Genomic DNA, 24565 nt, shown 5'->3' with positions numbered 1-24565 from the left:
ATATATTATTTTATGGAAAATTTGGAAAGCAAACAAGTCTGGGGAAATAATTGTCTACGTATCCTGAATTGCAATGACATCAGCTGCTTGTTATAAATTGGACATGGTCATCCATCTAAATCAACAATCAGTCAGAAAAAGAGAAGTAAGCTATCAAATGACAAAAGAGGTTAAAATCTTCCAAGTATGGAAAAATGGGTTTTGGAAATCCAGGTTTCTAACTTCTTTTTAAAACATTTTAGTTTCTAGATTTTGAGTTTTGGAGCTTTTTGGACAGTGGCGACAATCCATTTCGATATGTTTAGTACGTTCATGAAAAGTACGATTGTTGGTAATGTAGATCGCACTCTTGTTGTCACAACACATGCAGGAGGTTTGAAAGTTTTCCTCTGCACCTGCGTTGAGAAAGAGAAGAGAGAGAGAGAGAGGGAGAGAGAAAAAAATTACGGCTGTCACGATTTCTGTAAAAAGAAATCGTGACCTAACTTGTGTATTTAAGATACATTACAGTATGGGTCCGGGTCTGGTGTATCCAGACTCGATAAATGTAAAAATAGTTACATGTTACATATCGGGTACATGGATCGGGTCAGATCCCATGCCTATACACCTTTTTCACCCCTCTCAAGTTGATTATGGTTTTGAACCATGAACAACTTGCTTTTAAGCATCCAAAAGCGGTCCTTGGTTAACCCTTTGGTAAATATGTCTGCAACCTGTCTTTCAGTGCTGACAAACTCAGGCTCAATCTCTTCTTCTTCAACCTTCTGTCTCACAAAGTGTTGGTCGATCTCAATGTGCTTGGCACGACTGTGATGTACCGGATTGAAAGACATGTTGATGGTACTTTGATTGTCACAGAGCAAGGTAGTGTGGGAGATCTTTTCTCCTACTTCAGTTAGAAGATGCCTGATCCATGTGACTTCGGCAGTGGCAGCAACCATGGATCTATATTCAGCCTCAGTGCTTGATCTAGCGATAGCTTTTTGTTTTCTACTGCTCCAAGAGACTAAATTTCTTCCAATAAAGGCACAATATCCTGATGTAGATCTTCGTTCGTCAGGATCTCTTACCCAGTCTGCATCACAATATATAGTAATTCCGTGCTCGTCTTGGCCATATGACTGTGGTAAATATATCAATCCATCTCCAATAGTCCCTTTCAGATATCGAAGGATCCTCTTGACTGCTTCCATATGTCCAGTACGTGGCGCATGCATAAATTGAGATACTTGATTGACTGAATAAACAATATCAGGTCTAGTGAATGTGAGGTATTGTAACATTCCTATTATGCTACGATACCTGGTGGGGTCATCACACAGATCTCCATCATGAGCGCTAAGTTTTTGATGAAGTACACTTGGTGTTCCTAGAGGTTTGCAGTCTTTCATACCTGCCTTGCTGAGAACGTCTACGGTGTACTTGTGTTGAGTGAGTGTCAAGCCATGAGCCTAGTTATCAACTTCTACACCAAGGAAATAGCGTAGAACTCCAAGATCTTTCATTTTGAACCTTTGACCTAATAAGTCTTTTATTTCTTGGATATGGTCCGCAGAGTTTCCTGTGATGATGATATCATCGACATAAATTAATAGTAGAGTGGTCACAGGAGGGCTTTTAAAAATAAATAATGAGTGGTCCAGCATGGAACGTGAAAATCCATGCTTCTGAATCTCTAGCGAGAAGCTATCAAACCAAGAGCGAGATGCTTGCTTCAGGCCGTAGATGGCTCTTTTTAGCTTGCATACATGGGTTTTACAATTTTGTTCTTGATATCCAGGGGGTTGTTCCATGTATACTTCCTCCTTCAAATTCCCATGTAAAAATGCATTTTTTACATCAAGTTGACTCAACTTCCATCCATGTTCAACAGCCAGGGAGATGATGATTCAAATCGTTCTCATTCTTACAACCGGACTAAAAGTCTCATCATAGTCTTGCCCTGCTTCTTGGGTGAATCCTTTTGCTACAAGCCTGGCCTTATATCGTTCAATGGTTTCATCTGGTTTGTACTTGATTTTGTAGACCCATTTGCATCCGACAACATTTTTATCAGGTGGTCTGGGAACAACTTCCCATGTTCCACATTCATGCAAGGCTTGCATTTCATCATTCATGGCTTCTACCCATTTCATAGAAGCGGCTGCCTGATAATACATGATGGGCTCTTCGTCCTTATTGATGGCAGTTAAAAATAGTTGAAGATCCAAGGAGAAGCTGTTATAACTAACCCATCTATTAATAGGATGTCGTATGCGGTTTGATTTTCTGGCTGCAAGAGTATTAGAAGACGCAGGATTGACGACTGAGACATGATCTGGATGACTTGATGTTGTCGGTCTCTGTCTAGAATAGACAATGCCTTTGTATCTGCCCGGTACTTCCTCTGCATTCTGTGACCCCGACGTCCCAGTGTTCTCAAACACCTCTCCTTCTTGTTACACACAATCTGAGGAACATGCTTCATTGGAGCCAGCAAAAAGTTCTGAGCTCAGCCAAGGATAGTAAATTTCAGTTGGCATATTCGTTGTGTCAGCTCCGTGATCAAAATTTTATTCATCAAAGACAACGTTTCTTGAGGTTCTGATGCGTTTGTTGGTGGGATCATAACACCTATATCCTTTGTAATCATCTGCATATCCCACAAATCTGCACTTTTGAGCCTTGTCTTGAAACTTGTTTCTCAGAGACTGATCGATATGCACATAGCAGACACATCCAAAAACACGCAGATTATAATAACTAGGATGAGTTCCAAAAAGACAGTGATAAGGAGACTTATTTTCCAGAACAACCATAGGCAATCTATTTATCACATGCACGGCTGAATGGAAAGCTTTTGTCCATAGGTTGATGGGAAGATTGTTGTCATGGAGCATACTCATGGCACTTTCAACGATATGCCTGTGTTTTCGTTCAGCAATTCCATTTTGTTGAGGGGTGTGAGGACATGACACCCTTCTTCCTATTCCGTTATTTTGAAGAAAAGAAATAAAATCACGGGATGAGAATTCCCCACCTCCATCACATTGGAAAAATTGAATGGACTCAGAAAATTGATTTTTGACAAGGGAAAGAAAATTTTGAAACAAAGAGAAGACTTCCGACTTATTTTTTATGAAATATATCCAAGTGTATCGAGAATAGTTATCAACAAATATTAGATAGTATTTACTTCCAGATCCAGAAGCAATTGGGGCGGGTCCCCATACATCAGAACAGATTATCTCAAAAGGGTTTGAAGCTCTCTTATTAATGGAATGAAAAGGCAATACATGACTTGCAGGAAAGACAACTGGAACATTTGTGACTGTTCTCATCCCTATTGAGACTTTCTTTTGGAATGAGATTATTAGATACAAGTTTCTCAATAAAATGACTCTCACAATGGGCTAACCGACTATGCCATAAGAATGGCTTATTACATTCAGAAATACTAAAAACATTAGCAGAAGGGGATGAACACGACTCTAATGAGGGCTTTGAATTCAGGTGGACAGGGCGAACAGCATGACAAGGAGCTTCTTCAAAGACATACATATTGTCTCGTCTCTTTCCTTCAGCGAATGTTTCTCTCGTGCGTAGGTCCTTGACCTGCACAGAGAAGGGAGTGAATTCAACTGAAGCATTATTATCATCAATAAGTTTGGAAACAGAGACAATATTTTTCTTAATGTCAGGGGCATGAAGAACGTCTGAAAGAGTAAGAGTGGAATATGACATGGGAATGACAGTTTTTCCAACATGAGAAACAGGATGGTGGGATCCATCTCCAGTGACAATCTTACTTTTTCCAAAATAAGGAATGGGATTAGAAATCTTACCTGCATCACCTGTCACATGAGTGGTTGCCCCTGAGTCGACAAACCAAGTGCCTTCATTACTCTGCTTCAAGTTCAACTCTGACAACGCAGATATCAGCAGATCTTTAATCTCTCCATTATTTGAGAACTTCCTTTTGTTTTCTGTCTGTGTGAAATGAAATGGGGATCTTCGAAACACGAGCTTTGATTAACAAGAGCAAGTGTCAAGAATGACACTAAAGCATAACCCTTAAAAAGGGTATAACTGGAAACAAAATAAAAATAAAAATGTATTCTTTATTGATATGAAAAACCAATTGCTTAAGAAGCATTGGAGTGAAATACAAGAGGGGTTGCACCCCTTTATATACACAGCTGAAAGAGGACTCAATAGAGCTGTTGGGCACAGTCCAACAGCTCTATTTAGAGCTGTTGGAATGTGTCAGTCCAACAGCTCTATTAAGAGCTGTTGGACTGTGTCAGTCCAACAGCTCTATTGCTAGTCAAGTCTGGACAGGACTTGACTAGCAACAGTCATTCTAGTTCAAACTGAACTAGATGACATAAAGACAAAAAATAAAAATAAAGGAAAAAAAAATACAGAAAAGAAAGAAATTAAAAATGTATTTATATATATATATAATAATATAATATTATTATATATACATATATGTACAGTTTTACATTTTAACACTCCCCCTCAAACTTACGGTACAATGAGCGAAAGTTTGTCTAAGAGAAAGTGAAATCGGGGAGCAGCGAGAGGCTTTGTAAAGAGGTCTGCTAACTGATATTCTGAAGTGACATATGGCAGATCAATTATCCCGTGTAGATATTCCTCTCTGACGTAGTGACAATCCATTTCGATGTGTTTGGTGCGTTCGTGGAATGTTCTGTTACTGGCAATGTAGATCGCACTTTTGTTGTCACAACACATTTGTGAAGCCTTTGTTGCTTCAACTCCCATGTCAGCAAGCAGTCGTCGGAGCCAAACTACTTCCATGGTCGTGGTTGCCATGGCTCTGTATTCAGCTTCGGTGGATGAGAGAGATACCTTCTGCTGCTTTTTACACCTCCACGAGATTAATGATTCCCCTAAAAAGACACAAAAGCCAGTGGTTGAGTGTCTGTTATTGGGATCACCTCCCCAATCAGCATCAGTATATGCAATTAAATCAAGAGAAGAGGAGGAAGATAAGAAAAGTCCTCGTGAAAGAGAGGACTTGATGTATCTGATAATACGCATGACTGCTCCCATATGAACAGAAGTAGGAGCATGTTGAAATTGACTTGCTGTATGAACAGCATGTGCTATATCTGGTCTGGTAATGGATAGATAGGAAAGTGCCCCGACAAGCTGTCTGTAAGGAGTAGGGTCTGCAAGAAGTTCTCCATCATCAATCTTCATTTTAACATTAACAACTTCTGGAGTGTCAACTTTCTTATCATCAGTAATACCAGACCTGAAAACAATATCAAAAGCAAATTTAGTCTGAGATAATAAATATCCTCTAGGAGAATAAGCAACTTCAATGCCTAAAAAATATCTCAACAAGCCCAAATCAGTCATTTCAAAATGAGATTTAAGAAGTGTTTTGATTGTTTCAACTCCCTGTTTATCGCTTCCGGTGATGATCATATCATCCACATAGAGAAGAAGCACAATGATCCCTGCATCAGAATTCTTAATAAACAAAGCAGTGTCAGTTAAACAGAATTGAAAACCAATATCAATCATAACACGACTAAACCTATCATACCAAGCTTTTGGTGCTTGTTTAAGTCCATAAAGAGCTTTTTCTAAGCGAAGGACTTTACTCTTAGGAATACTTAGACCAGGAGGGGGTTCCATATATACTTCTTCAACTAGCTTTCCATTTAAAAAAGCATTTTTGACATCCATTTGAAAAATAGACCATTTTTTGATAGAAGCTAAGGCAATTAAGGTTCGGACAGTAGTCATACGAGCCACCGGAGCAAAGGTTTCTTCATAATCAATCCCATATTCTTGAGCATAACCTTTGGCTACTAAACGGGCTTTATATCTTTCAAGAGTACCATCACTCTTGGTTTTAATTTTATAAACCCATCGACATCCTATAGTTTTCTTCCCTGGAGGAAGATCTTGAATATTCCATGTAGAAGCCTTTTCAAGTGCATCTAATTCAACTTTCATGGCTTCTATCCATTTGATATCATTTTTTGCTTGAAAATATGTGGATGGTTCTTCATATGAGTGAATTAATGCAATAACTGCCCTATATGTGGGTGAGAAAGACTCGTATGATACAAACTTTTCTGGAGGCCTCGAGATTCAGGATGATTGTCTAGTTGGAATGTTAGAATATTTCTCAAGTGCACATGGAGTATTAGACTCTTGTCGCCTGGAATATTGAATACTAGTATCTCTATGAACTTCTTCATTTTCAACATTAAGATCAATAATTCTTGGATCATCATCAAAGTTACAATCAAGGTCATATTCATCAGATGTTGATGTTAGATCTAGCAAAAAGGAGTACTCAGTGACGTCTTTTAATTTTCTAAAATCAAAGAAGCTCTCCTTTTCAAGAAAGGAAACATTTCTAGACACATATAGTTTATTATTTTTGAAGTCAAAACATCTATAACCTTTCTGGTTTTCAGCATATCCTAAAAAAGCACAGGGAATCGCACGAGGGGAAAGTTTATCATTTTTGTCAGTAAATATGAAACATTTGCACCCAAATATTCTTAATCTAGAGTAGTCTGGAGAAATGTTCATAAGTTTTTCAATGGGAGTGATATTTTGTAACGAAGAAGATGGCATCCTATTAATGAGATAGGTGGCAGTTAAGGCAGCTTCTGCCCAAAAGTCTTTAAGGACTTGATTTGCTATTAATAAAGTTCTAGTGGTTTCTATAATATGGCGATGTTTTCGTTCTTCCAGTCCATTTTGTTGAGGTGTATAAGGACAAGATCTTTGATGTGTGATGCCATGCAATTTAAGATAATTTTGAAAATCTGTGGATAAAAACTCTCCCCCTGAATCTGTGCGAAAAATAGTAATATCATTTTGAAATTTGTTTTTAACCATATTATGAAAAGTTTGAAAGTATGAAAATACTTCAGACTTATGTTTGAGAAAGTACATCCACGTATGTCGGGAGAAATCATCGACAAAAATAACATAGTAAACAAATCCTCCTTTAGAAATTACTGGTGCAGGACCCCAAACATCCGAGTGTATTAATTCAAGTGGTCTTGAAGAGAAAAAGGTTCTGTTCTGAAATGGTAATCTTTTCATTTTGCCGAGAATACAATCTTTACAATCAAATGATTCAGAGTTACAAAATTTCCCTAGATTTGGAAAATGTTGGATTTTGGCTATATGTGGGTGACCAAGTCTCTTATGCCACAGTTCCAACTCTATTTTTTGAATATTATAACAAAAAACTTTCTTCGGCATTTCCAAAAAATCCATGTAATAGAGTCCTCCTTCTCTATGGCCTTCCCCAATCAGCTTGCCTGACTGGCGATCCTGTACCCAACAACCATGAGAAGAAAAAGAAATATTACACCCATAATCAGAAATTTGAGATACAGATAAAAGATTTAAATTTAATTTGGGAACATGTCTAATTTCTGGAATAAAAAAATTTTTTGTTTTATAAATTTTTTCAAAATCTCCTATTCCTTCTATTTCAAGAGAAGTCCCATCAATAGTAAAGACCTTTGACACACTTGTTTTATTTTTAACACATTTGGATAGACTTTGATTTTTTGGGGTCATATGAAAAGATGCACCAGAGTCAATAAGCTAAGAAATTTTACCTAAATCAGAAAAAGATGAGGCTGCTGCGCCGGTTGAAGCTTCAGATGAGGAAGAGGCACCTTTGATGAGAGGCTGAAGGATCTCCATTAGTTGGGCCAGGGAAACTGGTGCATCCTGATCTTTAGGCTCCGATCCAGCAATTGCAGCTCTTTTTTCTCTCAGCTCCTTAAGTTTGGGACATTGTGGCCTGTAGTGTCCCGGTTCATGACAGTGATGACAAATAACTTTCTTCTTATCATAGTCACCATTTTGTCGGTTAAAGTGAGGAGGCCTATATGATCGAACATGATTCCCTGGTCTAGACACGGCTAAAACGGAATCATCTTCAATTTTTAAAGAACCTTTCCGGAGACGATTTTCTTCCATTGTTAACTCTTCAATAGTTTCAACAATAGAAGGAATTTTTCCCCGGTGAAGTAGGGCCGATTTAGTGGTTTCAAATTCCGGCCTTAATCCAGTGATAAACTGGTAAAAATGTTCAACATCGAGTTGTTTCTGACGAAGCTCGATGTCTTCGGCACAATGCCACTTTGGTTCTAAAAGGGAAAGTTCTTCCCAAAGTTTGGACAACCCATTGTAATATTCACGAATAGTTTTGTCTCGTGTCATCATTCGAACTTTTTCTTGGAGGTTGCACACGTGTGCAATATCTTTAAGGGAATACATATTCTTAAGGTATTCCCATGCCTTATCGGCATGATCAAATTTGGCAAGACTTGAGCATTTTTTAATGTCAACGCTATTGATAAGCCATGACATTATCTTCGCATGAGATATTCTTCATTCTTTCCATTTCTTCTCGTATGAGGCAATAGCCTTGATTTTCTCTTCTTCCGATAGAGGGACGTCTTTATCTCCCTCCTTTTTAGTAAGAGATAGCTTAGGTTCCGAATCGGAACCATCCACAATCCCCCATAAGCCTTTTCCCCATATATGGTGCTTCATGATTGAAGCCCATGTTACATAGTTCGTATCGCTTAGTTTCATAGGCATGATGGTGACTTTATCATTGTCATCCATCGATTACAAGGAGAGAAAGAATAGGGATAGAAGAGAAACAAGAAGGAAAATGAGAAAGAAAGAAAAAAAAAAAACAATACAACAAGATGTGAAATCTTCTCCAATGAAGTGATAAAACACTTCTCTTCAAGTGGCGAACACTTTTGCAAACGAGCACGGAAACCGAGGCAGCTTTTCCTCAAGATTTAGTACTTCCGCGGCTCTGATACCATGAAATGAAATGGGGATCTTCGAAACACGAGCTTTGATTAACAAGAGCAAGTGTCAAGAATGACACTAAAGCATAACCCTTAAAAAGGGTATAACTGGAAACAAAATAAAAATAAAAATGTATTCTTTATTGATATGAAAAACCAATTGCTTAAGAAGCATTGGAGTGAAATACAAGAGGGGCTGCACCCCTTTATATACACAGCTGAAAGAGGACTCAATAGAGCTGTTGGGCACAGTCCAACAGCTCTATTTAGAGCTGTTGGAATGTGTCAGTCCAACAGCTCTATTAAGAGCTGTTGGACTGTGTCAGTCCAACAGCTCTATTGCTAGTCAAGTCTGGACAGGACTTGACTAGCAACAGTCATTCTAGTTCAAACTGAACTAGATGACATAAAGACAAAAAATAAAAATAAAGGAAAAAAAATACAGAAAAGAAAGAAATTAAAAATGTATTTATATATATATATAATAATATAATATTATTATATATACATATATGTACAGTTTTACATTTTAACACTGTGGACCCTTTCCTTTATTCTCTGGATTATGCCAACAATTCACTTTGATATGCCCCTTTTTGTTACAAAAGAAGCAAGTAAGAATGAATCTTGATCCCTGCGCATGAGCGAACGTATTTGGAGTGGGAAGCAGACCACGCCCTCCGTGTCCACTTCGCCCTTGTCCTCCTCGTCCTCATCCTCGTCCTCTACCATAAGTTACTTCTGTGGCAAAAACTTCCTGAGAATTTGTGTAAATGTGAGATTCCTCAGAGAACCCTTTCAGAGTCATCTCATACTGAATCAATTTTGCTCACAACTCATCAAAGGTAGGAAGAGCAGGGAGACACAATAGTGAAGTGACGATCATATTGTAGTCGGATCCCAATCCACTTAGAGTCTGTTGTACCATATCACTGTCACTCACCGTGCACCCTATAACTGCAAGTAGGTCTGTGATAGTCTTCATCTTGTTCAAATATTCCATGATGTCATGGAATCTTTTCTCAACATTTGAAATTCCCTCTTGAGAAAAACCATTCGTGCCTGCGAAACTTGTGAATATGTTTGAACCAATTTTTTCCAAAGTTGGAGAGCAGTACTATTGTCGGGAATTGCAACAAGGACCTCTTGGGACAGGGTGAAAGTGATATATGCAACCACCGACTGATCTTTCCTTTCCCAGTTGAGGTACTCTACGTTCTTGACATACACAATTGAACTTACTCCTTTGTCATCTTTTTCCTCTCTCGTAACAAATTCGAGTAGAGCGGGAGTGGTTCCATCAAGGTGACCCAAGAGACCTTGACTCCTTATAAAAGGAATGATTTGTCTCTTCCAGATCAAGAAGTTTGAGGTAGTTAACTTTTCAGAAACGAGTTGAGTGAGAAAACTTGAAGAAAGATTGGATGAAGAGGAATGAATATCCATGAGGAAGAGTTTTAACAAGAAAAAGGAACCCTTTTTGTGTTACCAGAGTATCCACAGAGTGCTCAGTCTGCAGCCAGAGATGTTTGCTGATCGTCCCCCTTTTTTTTTTTACGGCTGAGAAATTCAAAAATCTGCGACCAGAGGCTGTCAGAAGAAATTCAGGCTGTATTCCAAGACTGAGTTTTCTTTTCTACTTTTGAAAGGTCGGATATTTAAGCAATAGAAAGAAAATCAAACTGTATTTTCAATGTGAAAGCAATGAGGAAAGGAAGAAAAAAAACTGTATTTTCAATGTGGATCCCACTCGTAACAGTCAGAAGAAATATGATACGAGAAAGGGGTTTTGAGAGTCGATATCCAGCACTACCCGATATCCAAGCCCAGTATAAGAAGAGGGATACGCAGGCTGTATTCCAAGAAATTTGATGTCGCAGACCTGCCCGATATCCAGCCCAGTATAAGAAGGGATACGCAGAAAAGAGAAGAAAAAAAATTTGAAGGGATACGCAGAAAAGGAATTCACGCGAAACAGGCTTTTCCCTTTCTTGATGTACAGGATCACCGTGAACCAGGGTTCACGTGAGCTCTTCGTGAATAGATTAGGATTTCACGTGAGGCGTGAATCCACTAAAGGAAAAGAAAAAACTGAAGAGGGGAAAAACGAGAGATGGAGATTGGGAATGGAGGTAGAGAGAAGAAAACTGAAGAAGAAAAGAAGATGGGAGAAGAAAGAAACCTCAAACCTTTGATCTGTCGCACCTTTAGAATCCTCCGCAACCCCTAGATGGATCTTCGCTCTGATACCATGAAAGTTTTCCTCTGCACCTGCGTTGAGAAAGAGAAGAGAGAGAGAGAGAAAACAATTACAGCTGTCACGATTTATGTACCTAACTTGTGTATTTAAGATACATTACAGTATGGGTCCGGGTCTGGTGTATCTAGACCCGATAAATGTAAAAATAGTTACATGTTACATATCGGGTACATGGATTAGGTCAGATCCAATGCCTATACACCTTTTTCAAGGTTCCCGTCAATTGAACTCCCATATCAGCCAACAACCTTCTGAGCCAGACCACCTCCATCGTTGTGCTTGCCATGACCTAATATTCAGCCTCAATTGACAAAGCAAAACCTTCTATTGTTTCTTGCATCATCACGAAATCAAAGATTCACCTAAGAAAATACAAAAACCCGTGGTTGAGTGCCTGCTATTGGAATTACCTCCCCAGTATCTAATAAAGATGAAGCAGAGAAAAAGCGGCCTCGAGAAGGAAAAGTCTTAATACATCTAATAGTACACAAAATTGCTCTCATATGAGCATAAGTGAGAGTGCTGAAATTGACTAGTTGTGTGTACAACGTGTGCTATATCAGGTTTAGTAATTGAAAATAAGATGTTTGTAAGGTGTATGATCTTCAAGAGGTTCTCTATCATCAATTTACATCTTGGTGTTGTCTATCTCAGGGGTAACAACTCTCTTATCATCCGTGGTTCCAGACCTGGAGACAATATCAAAAGCAAATTTAGACTGAGACAATAAATTTCCTTTAGGAGAGTAAACGACTTTAATTCTTAAGAAATATTTTTAGAAACCCAAATCAGTCATTTCAAAATGTTTTTTAAGAAGTCTTTTAATATTTTCAACTCCTTATTTGTCTCCTTCGGTGATGATCATGCCGTCCACATAGAGGAGGAGAATAATAATATCTGCATCAAAAATCTTAACAAACAAGATAATGTCAGTCAAACAAGTTATGAATCCAATATCAAACATAACTCGACTAAACCTGTCATACCAAGCTTTTGGGTCTTGTTTAAGACCATAAAGAGGCTTTCCCAAATGAAGAGTTTTACCCTTAAGAATATTTATACTAGGTGGAGCTTCCATATAAACTTTTTCAATCAAGTTTTTATTAAAAAAGATATTTTTGACATCCATTTAGAATATAAGCCATTTTTTAATAAAGGCTAGGGCTACTAGGGTCCTGACAATGGTCATTCTAGCGACTGAAGCAAAAGTTTCATCGTAATATATGCTATATTCTTGAAAATATCTCTTGGTAACTAATTTGACTTTATATCTTTTAAGAGTTCCATCACTCTTAGTTTTAACCTTATATGCTCACCTACAATCAATAAGTTTCTTTCCTTATGGGACATCTTGAATGGTCCAAGTATTAGCCTTTTCTAAAGCTTCTAACTCTATCCTCATAGCTTATACCCATTCAAGATGTTCTTTAGCTTGATCATAGGTTGAAAGTTGTACATATAAATGAATTAATGCAATGAATGCCTTGTATTTGGGGGAAAATGAGTGGTTTAGAAATCTTAGATGATTTTCTGGTTTGTACTTCAAATTGTTCAACATATTTTTCCAGTACACATGGATGATTGGGCTCCCTATGTCTAGAATATTGCAAATGGTTTTTGTTCTTATGGGATTGCTCTTCATTAATTATATCATCACATTCATCTATCGTATCAAGACCATTATCAAGGTCTCATTCATAATCACATTTTTCATAATTTTAAATTAAATCAAATAAAAAGAAATACTCAGCTACTTTCTTGGCCTTTTAAAAAAAGATTTTTTTTTAAGAAAGGCATTTCTTGAAATATATAATTTTTTATTTTTAAGATCAAAGTACCTATAACCTTTTTGGTTATCTGCATAACCTAAGAAGGTACAAGGAATGACACGTGGGGATAGTTTATCATTTTTATTAGTAAAAATAAAGCATTTGCACCAAAAAACTTCTAGTCTAGAATAATCAGGAACTAATTTTAAGAGTTTTTCAACTAGTGTTACATTTTGCAAAAAAGAGGATGACATATTATTAATGATTAATGAGATATATAGTTGTTAGAGCTACTTCAGCCCAAAAATTTTTTGGCACTTGGTTTGCTATTAGTAAAGTTCTAATTGTTTTCATAATATGTCTATGTTTTCGTTCAGCCAAACCATTTTGTTGTGCTGTGTGAGGATAAGATCTTTGATGTGATGCTTTATAAATTTAGATATTCTTTAAATTATTTTGAAAAAAAAATCTTCTTTTGAATTATTACGGAAAATAAAAATATTATTTTCAAACTTTTTTTTGACCAAGTTGTGGAATATCTTAAAATGTAAAAAGACTTCAGACTTATGTTTAAGGAAGTAGATCCAAGTATGCCTAGAGAAATCAACAAAAATTACATAATATGCATATTCACCCTTTGATATAACTGGTGTTAGCCCCCAAACATCCGAATGTATTAACTCAAGCAGTTTAAAAGAAATGAAAGTTCTTTCATGCAATGATACTTCATTTTACTAAGAATACAGTCTTTACGTATAAAATTTTCAGAATTACATTTTTTTTCAAATTTAGAAAATGTTGGATTTTCATGAGATGAATTGTGACTTCATGCGCAAGATTCAAAAGAAAGAAATTGCAGAGGCTTTAAAGAAAATGAAATCAAGAAGGGTAGTTGGCCCCGATGGTATACCTATCGAGGCTTGGAAATGCTTGGAAGAGAAAGGTTTAGAATGGTTGACAAATCATTTTAATAAGATTTGGCGGACAAATAAGATGCCTAATGAGTAGAGGAAGAGTACTTTGGTGCCTCTATATAAGAATAAGGGTGATATACAAGATTGCACAAACTATTGTGGTATAAAACTCATGAGTCATACTATAAAACTTTGGGAGAGGGTGATTGAGTCTAGGTTGAGGAAGATTGTCATGATATCAGAGAATCATTTTGGTTTTATGCCTGGAAGATCAACTATGAAAGCTATACATCTTCTTAGACAACTTATTGAGAGAAATAGAGAGAGGAACAAAGATTTGCATATGGTTTTTATTGATTTGGAGAAGGCATACTATAGAGTACCTAGGGACGTTCTCTGGTGGACAATGATGAAGAAAGGTGTTTCTCTCAAGTACATTAGTATAATTAAGGATATGTATGAAGGAGTAGTAACCAATGTCCGCACGTGTGGAGGGGTGACAACCAATTTTCCTATAACGGTTGGGTTACATCAAGGATCTGCATTAAGCCCTTTCCTATTTGCTATAGTGATGGATGAGCTTACGAGATCAATTCAACAAAATGTGTCGTGGTGTATGTTGTTTGCTGATGATATTGTTTCGATTGATGAGTCTAGAGCTGGGGTTAATGCTAAGTTAGAATTATGGAGACAGACATTGGAAGCAAGAGGCAGAATATATGGAATGTCGATTTAGTAAGCAACGAAGTAGCGATGGGAGTGTAGTGAAGCTTGGTGAGCAAGAAATACCGGTGGATGATTGTTTCAAATATTTGGGATCTATCATTCAAAAGTATGGAGAAATTGATGAAGATGTAAATCATAGGATAAAGGTTGGGTGGATGAAATGGAAAAGTGCAAATGGAGTGTTGTGCGATCGTAGAATGCCATTGTTGTTGAAGGGAAAGTTTTATATGACGACTATTAAGCCCGCTTTACTATATGATACGGAATGTTGGGCTGCCAAGAGACATCATATTAAAAAAATGAGTGTAGATGAGATGTGTATGCTTAGATGGATGTGTGGAAATACAATAAAAGATAAGATTTAGAACGAGGAGATACGTAAGAAGGTAGACATTGCACCCATTGAAAATAAGATGAGAGAGAATCGTTTACGGTGGTTTGGACATATTCGGCGAAGGCCAAATGATGCTCCAGTTAGAAGGATGGAGAAATGTGAAAATATATTAGTTAAAAGAGGTTGGGGTAGGCCTAGGAAGACTTGGATGGAGATGATAGAAAAGGATATGAATGCTTTGAACCTCACCGAGGACATGGCATTGGATAGAAATGATTGGAGGAGAAGGATTCATGTGGAAGACCCAGAATGATTTTCTTTGTTAGTTTATATCGCCGACCCCAATTGTTTTGGGATGAAGGCGTAGTTGTTGTTGTTGTAGAAAATGTTGGATTTTTGATACATTAGGATGACCAAGTTGTTTGTGGCACAAATCCAAATCTAATTTCTAAACATTACAACAAAAAATATCTTTGAGTATTTCCAAAAAGTTCATGTAATAGAGGCTTCCTTCTTTATGGCATTCCCTACTCAGTTTCCTCGACTGGCGATCTTGCACCCAACAACCATTAGAAAATGAGACATTACATCTATGGTCAGCTATTTGTGAAACTGATAAGAGATTTAAATTTAATTTAGAAATATATCTAACTTTTGGAATGATAAACTTTTTGGAGTTTTTACAAAATATTTTCAAAAATTTTTATTTCTTTTATTTTAAGAGATGTACTATTGGCTGTAAAAACATTTGACATGCTTGAGTTGGTATGACATTCAAATAAAATATTACTATTGGGTGTCATATGAAAAGAAACACCAGAATCAAGAAGCCAATGAGTTTTACCGGGATCGAAGAAGGATGAAATCGCGGCTCCATTTCAAGACGATGCCCCTTTAAGAAGAGGTTAGAGAATTTTCATAAGTTGTGACATGGATACGAGTGCATCATGAGATTTACTTGTGTCATTTGACTCTTGTGAACAGCCAATCGAAGCTACCTTTTTATCTTCAAATGCACGGTCACACAAACAAGAGATTTCTTCTTGCTCTTGCAATCATGGAAAACGAAGCAAAACAATCTTCAAAGATTCAAGAGTGTTGAGGCTCTGATACCATGTAAAGAAATAAGCGCCTTCAATCAAGCATAAAGAGTCCACCGAAGATCCGAGTGAATAAGCACAACAAATGTACACTAAGAACACACTACCAAAACCCGAAGAGCATACACAAGAAGGCTCTTAACAAAAATAAATATTTATTCAATAATCAAAATGCAAGAAGCATTACATAAGGGAATGACCCCTATTTATATACAATAAAGAGGAGCGAAGAGGAGACTCAAAGAGTCATTGGAGCTAATCCAACAACTACAAATAGAGCCGTTGGACTAGCTCCATCGACTCTTTTGACTAGTCAACAATGTGTTAACTAGTCAAGATGTAGTTCAAAAAAACTAAATCTAGTTCTAAATGAACTAAACAAAGAAAAAGAAAAAATAAATGAAAGGAAAAATATATACATCAAATATATACACACACACACACACACACAATTTAACAAGTGTGGCACAAATCCAAGCATGTGTTTTTGTGCTTGGAGCAAACACCTAATCCACTCATTGAATGATAAGAGTCTTTAGTTTTCATGGGCACTACTAAAAAATATTCCCTCATTTGGAAGTTCACAAGTTAGTGTTTCTAAAAGGCATTTTTAGCATGATACTGAGGGAGAAAAAACTTTTTTAGTGGTGGTTGATGCTTGTTGCTTACTTCATCCTTGAAATTGTGTCTGAGAGCCAATAGGTTAAATCTATGGTACCTGAACACTCCATTTTGCCCTCCGTACCCGTGTCGACACACGTCAGCACCTGGACACACCATTTTAAATTAAATTTATAATTTATAATTATATTTTCTGAGAATTTCGTTGGGGCGTTCCCTACTGAGCGACGCGCTGTACTCTCTAGGCCCGGAGGCAGTGATAAATGTGCAAGGGTTGCTAGGTCGTCGCCCAGAAGCGACGCGTCACACCGGCGCTCGGGTGTGGTGTCAAATAGGCAAGGGTTCCCTCACTTTGTTGGACGGGTGGGGGTAAAGAAGTTAGTCCAAGACCATAAAATTAGGTTAGCCACTTGGAACATAGGGTCTTTAACTGGTAAGTTGGTAGAGTTAGTAGATGTTATGTGTAGGAGAAAGATTGATATTTTATGTCTTCAAGAGACCAAATGGGTAGGTGAGAAAGCTAAAGTGATAGAACCTTGGGGATATAAGATTTGGTATACAGGAATAAATAGGAATAGGAATGGAGTAGGGATTGTTATGAGTCGTCAGTTTATAGATAATGTAGTTGAGGTCCGTAGGAAGGGTGATAGAATTTTACTTATTAAATTAGTATTAGGTACGGATATTATTAATATTATTAGTTTTTATGCACCTCAAGTAGGTTTAGATGATTCCATTAAGCATCAATTTTGGGAAGATTTAGATGGAGTAGTACAAGAGACATCTTATGGAGAAAAGCTTTTCATCGGCGGTGACCTTAATGGACATGTAGGCATTAGTAGGGATGGATTTGAGAATATCCATGGAGGCTATGGTATAGGAGAAAGAAATGAAAGTGGAGAAAGGATTTTAGATTTTTGTTTGTCCTATGATATGATCTTAGCAAACACTTGGTTTAGGAAGAGGGAGTCTCACCTAGTAACATTTAAAAGTGGGGTTAATACGAGTCAGATAGATTTTTTCCTACTTAGAAAGAGAGATAGGGGTTGTTGCATCGATTGTAAGGTTATACCAGGAGAAAGTGTAGCTACACAACATAGAGTCTTAATTTTAGATCTTAGAATTAGACAATGCCGCAAAAGGGATAAACATAGGATAGATCCTAGAATTAAGTGGTGGGCACTGAAAGGAGCTAAACAAGGAATGTTTGTAGAGCAGGTAGTTAAGGAAGTTGATTGGTGTCTCGAGGAGGATTCAGAATCAATGTGGAATAAGATAGCGGGTGGTATGAGAAAAGTAGCTAAGGAGGTATTGGGTGAGTCTAAAGGCGGTGCACCACTAGGTAAGGATACATCATGGTGGAACGAGGATGTCAAATTAGCTATTAAGGTTAAAAGAGAGTGTTATAGAAATCTAAGTAAGAGTCGTGATAATGAGAATTTGGAGAAGTATATGATAGCAAAGAAGGAAGCTAAAAAAGTTGTTCGAAACGCGAGGGCTAAGGTATATAAGGAGGTTTATGACAAGTTGGATACCAAAGAAGGCGAGAAGGATATTTATAGGCTTGCAAAGATGAGAGATAGGAAATCGAAGGATTTGGGTATGGTTAGATGTATCAAAGATGAAACGCAAAGGGTTTTAGTCAAAGATGAGGAGATTAAGGAGAGATGGAAAGATTATTTTGATAAGCTATTTAATGATAGTCATGCTCAAGATCTTGGAGACTTCTCCATTCCTTTTCATGAGATAAATCGTGACTTCATGCGCAAGATTCAAAAGAAAGAAATTGCAGAGGCTTTGAAGAAAATGAAATCAAGAAGGGCAGTGGCCCAGATGGTATACCTATCGAGGCTTGGAAATGCTTGGGAGAGAAAGGTTTAGAATGGTTGACAAAGCTTTTTAACTTGATTTGGCGAACAAATAAGATGCCTAATGAGTGGAGGAAGAGTACTTTGGTGCCTTTATATAAGAATAAGGGTGATATACAAGATTGCACAAACTATCGTGGTATAAAACTCATGAGTCATACTATGAAACTTTGGGAGAGGGTGATTGAGTCTAGGTTGAGGAAGGTTGTCATGATATCGGAGAATCAATTTGGTTTTATGCCTGGAAGATCAACTATGGAAGCTATACATCTTCTTAGACAACTTATTGAAAGATATAGAGAGAGGAACAAAGATTTGCATATGGTTTTTATTGATTTAGAGAAGGCATACGATAGAGTACCTAGGGACGTTCTCTGGTGGACAATGATGAAGAAAGGTGTTTCTCTCAAGTACATTAGTATAATTAAAGATATGTATGAAGGAGTAGTAACCAATGTCCGCACTTGTGGAGGGGTGACAACCAATTTTCCGATAACGGTTGGGTTACATCAAGGATCTGCTTTAAGTCCTTTCCTATTTGCGATAGTGATGGATGAGCTTACGAGATCAATTCAAGAAAATGTACCGTGGTGTATGTTGTTTGCTGATGATATTGTTTTGATTGATGAGTCTAGAGCTGGGGTTAATGCTAAGTTAGAATTATGGAGACAGACATTGGAAGCTAGAGGTTTTAAGTTGAGTAAGAGTAAGACTGAATATATGGAATGTCGATTTAGTAAGCAACGAAGTAGTGATGGGAGTGTAGTGAAGCTTGGTGAGCAAGATATACCGGTGAATGATTATTTCAAATATTTGGGATCCATCATTCAAAAGTATGGAGAAATTGATGGAGATGTAAATCATAGGATAAAGGTTGGGTGGATGAAATGGAAAAGTGCTACTGGAGTGCTGTGCGATCGTAGAATGCCATTGCGGTTGAAGGGAAAGTTTTATAGGACGACTATTAGACCCGCTTTACTATATGGTACGGAATGTTGGGCTGCCAAGAGACATCATATTCAAAAAATGAGTGTAGCTGAGATGCGGATGCTTAGATGGATGTGTGGAAATACAATAAAAGATAAGATTCGGAACGAAGAGATACGTAAGAAGGTAGGTGTTGCACCCATTGAAAATAAGATGCGAGAGAATCGTTTACGGTGGTTTGGACATATTCGGCGAAGGCCTAATGATGCTCCAGTTAGAAGGTTGGAGAAATGGGAAAATATATTAGTTAAAAGAGGTCGGGGTAGGCCTAGGAAGACTTGGATGGAGATGATAGGAAAGGATATGAATGCTTTGAACCTCACCGAGGACATGGCGTTGGATAGAAATGATTGGAGGAAAAGGATTCATGTGGAAGACCCAAAATGAATTTCTTTTTTGGTTCATATCGCTGACCCCAATTGTTTTGGGATGAAGGCGTAGTTGTTGTTGTTTATAATTATATTTTCAGTTTATACCTTTATATTTTCAGTATATAATATATATTTTAGATATAGCATATATATTTAGATTATATCCAATTTATTTTGTATTTATGTGATATATATATAGTCGTGTCCCTGTACCCATATTTTTTGGAATTTCCATGTCGTACCCTCTGTACCCGCACCTGCAGCTGTACCCAAGTGACATAGGGTCAAATTTATGAAAGGTAGGATTCATAGGCATGTTTATGTAAATTAGTTATATAAATATTATACAATATGGTTCTTTAGACTCCAAGGGCATGTTTGTTTTGGTCACAGGTGAGAAAGTAGAAGCTGAGAATATCACAAGATTCAAGATAAAAACAGGCAAAAACAATCACAACTTCTACTTTTTCATGTTCTGCTAACCTTGAGAAAGTATGGTGATTGTGATTTACAATCACAAGATCCAAGAATCACATGGCATTGCAAACATGCCCCAAAATTTTACGAGTTACAATGGAAACTTAAGATTCTTAAGAAATACACAGTAATCTAGTGACAAATTATGAAGGGAACATACTAATGACAACATGGAGAATCATGACGATAGGGGTAAAAAGGAAGTTAAGAGATCATGTTGATTGTGTCCGATATTTGTTTGACTGTATCCATCTGGTGTCACGGGTTATGCAGTGTGGCGTTTACATGGGACACACATGTTAACTGGAAGTTTTAGTACTAGTTTGATAAATAATTGACTATAATTTTCAGCTGAGGCTATGTACTATGACTTAAGAAGGATTGGTATTGTTTTACACGCAATATCTTTTCGCTACCTCTTGACTATTATTCTCCCCCTTTTAGTCTCCCCCTAGAAGATAAAACTGCCAATTCCCTAGAGAGATAACACACGTTGGAGGATTGGATACACAATCCGGGAACGTACAGGACATTTTTGGGAGCGGGGTGGTTTTTGGTCAGCTGGAAAATGCAAGACAGGGTATGGAATGTCTGGGCCAGAATGCTTAACAAGATTGATGGGTCAAAAGCAGTAATATTTGAAACTTCCAGGAACGATATAGTCAGGGTGCTAAATCAGAATTTGGAAGGTCCGAGCTCTAAAGTTAAGATGCCAACCTCAGTGATAGCGAGACTGCTTACAATGCCCTGTTGTCGGGTTCATCTGGTGCCTAGATTTTGTAATGATCTGGCTTGTAAGTTGGGCTTGTAAGTTGGCCAATACGGGCCCGCTGGATATGGAACCCCATTGGAAGGACCTGCCTCCAGATTGGCAACCATATTTGTTTTGATGTAAATTTTGTATAGTGTTTATATACTGGTAGGGGTCCGCCTAACCCCAGCTTGCTTATCAAAAGGAAAAAAGCTATCTTTATATGAACAGAGTTATTTTCTTATGAACATATAAAACCTTGAGGTTCTTAGCATTGACGGAGACAAGAAATATGAGGAGTTGACATTTATCATTTGTGCAAGTCAATAGTATGACTTGAATTGTTCTTATTCAGTGAAGGTAATACTATTATGTCAGTAACTGTAAAGAAGTGCAAAAAAACAAAAAACAAAAAATCTTATAAAATTTCTGTTAAAGAAAGTAAACATTAATGAATGATGAAAGTATTATAAAGTTTGACACTGTTGCATGGATGACTCTTGGTAGGGTTTTGTATTTGGATCAAGCATGTGCAGAGCAGGATATTTAATATCTATGATGCCATCTTAATAGGTTTTCTAATACAAATTTCAGCAGTTTGGTTTTTGGTCCTAAAAAACTTGCTTCAATTTTATTCTCCCACAAAAAACTATAATCAAGTTGGATTTGTTTAATGATACATTCGTTACAAGGGTACCGTATTCCCTTCTTTCTTTGGATAGATGCCATCCTATCCATAATTACCTGTTTCAGGTCATTCATTTTTTTATAGAGTTTGTCATTCTTATGAAAGCATGCTACAGTGGTTGATAGTCCCTTAACATAGATAATCCTCTTTACTCCTTGTGTGAGTGGTGGAACTTGCTTTAATTGACATATTTGGTTCATAGATATTGGGCTGAGTAAGAAGTCAGATATTAGAATGTGCTGGCAAGCATTATACTTTTCAGGTCCCTTCAAAAGGCGTCTTTTCTAATCACTGAACATTTATAAGAAATTTGTCGACTGTGTCACACAAAAAATATAAGCTGCCTTTGGCTATTAAGTTATCAGTATATGAGTATGGCCACTGCCCTTTCGTTTCTTTTATAGACAAACAAAGACTTATCTGCAAGGACTTTCCTAAGCACCATCCATTTCAGCATGGTTTGGCAATCTTGGAGCTCTGTCTTGGATCAGCCACGTGCCTAGACTTGGGTCGGTGATTTTTTTTTTAATTTATTAAAAATAAATAATAAGTAGATAAATTAAAATTTGGTACTATAGTAATTAAATAACCCAAACCAATCATAAATATAAAAGAACAAACTTTTACTAAGTGCCGCTTGTATTTAGCTAAACTTAACATCTGACATCATACATTTTCGATATCAAGAAATCATGATTGACTTACTGCGTTCATAACAATTTTAAAATATGGAATAACAAGATTATCAACTATCAAATGCCTTAAGCATAGTTACTGGAAGCGCCCCTATTGGGGATGGGAGGAGGAGAGCGCTTTCGAAGTGGGGAGCACCACACTAAGCATGGGGAAAACTCACTTCCCATTTGTGGGAAATGTGCTTTTCACTCGCTTCTCAAATTGCTCCCTCACTTCCATTTTGTTTCCCACTTGTTTTTGTGTTTTTCATGTTAATGCTTATTTTTTTTCGCTTCCCCCTCGCTTCCCACTCGTTTTCCCTTCGTTTCCTTCATGCTTCCTTTTTCGCTTCTCACACGCTTTCACAATCGCTTCCAAAACGAATCCCGCTTCACAATACTTTTTAACACTCACTTCCCCACTTCCACTTCATGCATCACTTCCCATATCCATTTCACTTCTTGGTAACTGTGGCCTTAAGTATGAGAGAGAGAGACTCAATTGAGTCGACTAAGTCAATCATGAAACTCATCTGGATCTTGGTTATTATTGAGTCAAACATGTTTCTGGACTCAGTAGCAGTTCGATCCAAGGCAAATCGGTTGAGTCACAGGATTACTCATTGTGTATGCCAAACATTTTCATTTTCCCCATGTACTTGGTCAATTGCAAAATCTATTTAGAGTAGATAAGGAAGTTAGAAAGTGCAAAATGCAATTGAGCACTCAATTGACTGCAGAGAATAAACCCCAAAGGATAGATGTCATCCTATCCAAGGCTAAGCTTCTTTTTGTAAATTGTGTCCCACTTCATGTTGTACCATGCCTCTTCATCAGAACCAAAGTTTTTTTTAGACTTCTATTAACGCTTGCTGATTGAGGATTCCATTGTCTTCTATTGATAGGGAAGGACTTATGAGAAATGTTAAAGGCCTCTAGATTGAGGCACGCATGATCCTAAGGCAGCCATTCATCAGTCATTCAGCATATTGCTGATAGAATTTACATCGATTCCTAGATGAACTCAATCAATTCCTTCCCATTCAGTATGATAAGAAAGGGGTGGAAATATGAATTGGTAATGCCAAGACTAGTGACAACACAATTTACATAATGTATTTCTTTCTTATAAAAAGAATAGAGTACATGGCTGATTGTGAGAAGGCATTCAACGAATGATGGAAGGAATGCCGGCCTAGGGATGAGAGGAATACTAGTTGTCTTTTGCCTCCCTCTATGGATCTGTCTAGTGGTCAGTGGAACAAAGTCGGGCAATGAAACTTCATTTGAGATCACTCCTCTTTAAGAGATAGGAAAATACACCCTCATACCACACAGAATTTATCTTTTTTTTTTCAGTCCATAACTACAAAAGAATAAATCTTTCATTCTAGCCCCTGCATAAAGTGGCATCCTGGACAATTTGACTGGGAATTGATTGGGAAATTTTCATAAGATGACCAAAGAAGATATTCGCTGCAAGTATTTTCCGATGGTTAAAAGAATATGAAGTATGATTCTTTGTTATTTTCATGAAAAGTGGTTGCTTTTTTGTTTAAGTTTTATCCAAGTTCTTGATTGATGTAGTGTAAAACTAAGACATCCTCCACGTATTGAAGAAGTGTAAGAGAAGGGCCACAGATTCAGAAAGCTTATTTTTCTCAATTAAAAAAATTGTGGTGGTCTTCTCTCACTGGCCTTGTGAAGAGGTTCCCCTTGTCTTAGCCATGTAAAGAGATTGAAATCCTCAACAGAAACAGATCTAAATTCTAGATTCGATAATATGTGCTTACACACTAGATAATAAGTAAACTTTATGTGTTTCCTTGTATGTATGCATGCACACACACTCAACTCTGGTAATGTTTGCAAGTTCCCTAATTTTCACTACTTCATGTAGTGATTTTTCTTTGATAACATCACCAATGACTTTTCTTTTTCTTTATAAAATTTGTGGCATGTGTATTTTTTTTTTATAAATTCTCTAGTTTCTGGAAAGGATAAAATAAATGCAATCATGCTTTATGTAAAAATTATAAGAAAATCCCTTTGCCAACACATTCTAATGTAATAGGCTCGTGGAACTCAGAAATCTCTTAGGTGTCATAAAAGTTGGTGAACGTGGCTTGTTGATAACTTCAAGTTTATGTCATGCATGTGAACAACATCCTACACAAAAAAATTGTTG

General features: G+C 37.2%; 1 protein-coding gene across 2 annotated transcripts in view; it reads left to right on the top strand.

Annotated features, from left to right (window-relative positions):
• LOC149814538 (protein SUPPRESSOR OF PHYA-105 1-like) overlaps nucleotides 1-24565 on the top strand; it is a 35783-nt gene that overhangs the window by 3530 nt on the left and 7688 nt on the right. The window lies entirely within an intron of this gene.

Source organism: Nuphar pumila, chromosome 15 (assembly GCF_984573655.1).
Source record: "Nuphar pumila chromosome 15, dmNupPumi1.hap1.1, whole genome shotgun sequence".
In the NCBI taxonomy this organism is placed as follows: domain Eukaryota; kingdom Viridiplantae; phylum Streptophyta; class Magnoliopsida; order Nymphaeales; family Nymphaeaceae; genus Nuphar; species Nuphar pumila.
The sequence above is the reverse complement of the archived record's forward strand: the minus strand, read 5'-3'. Positions and strand labels throughout refer to the sequence as shown.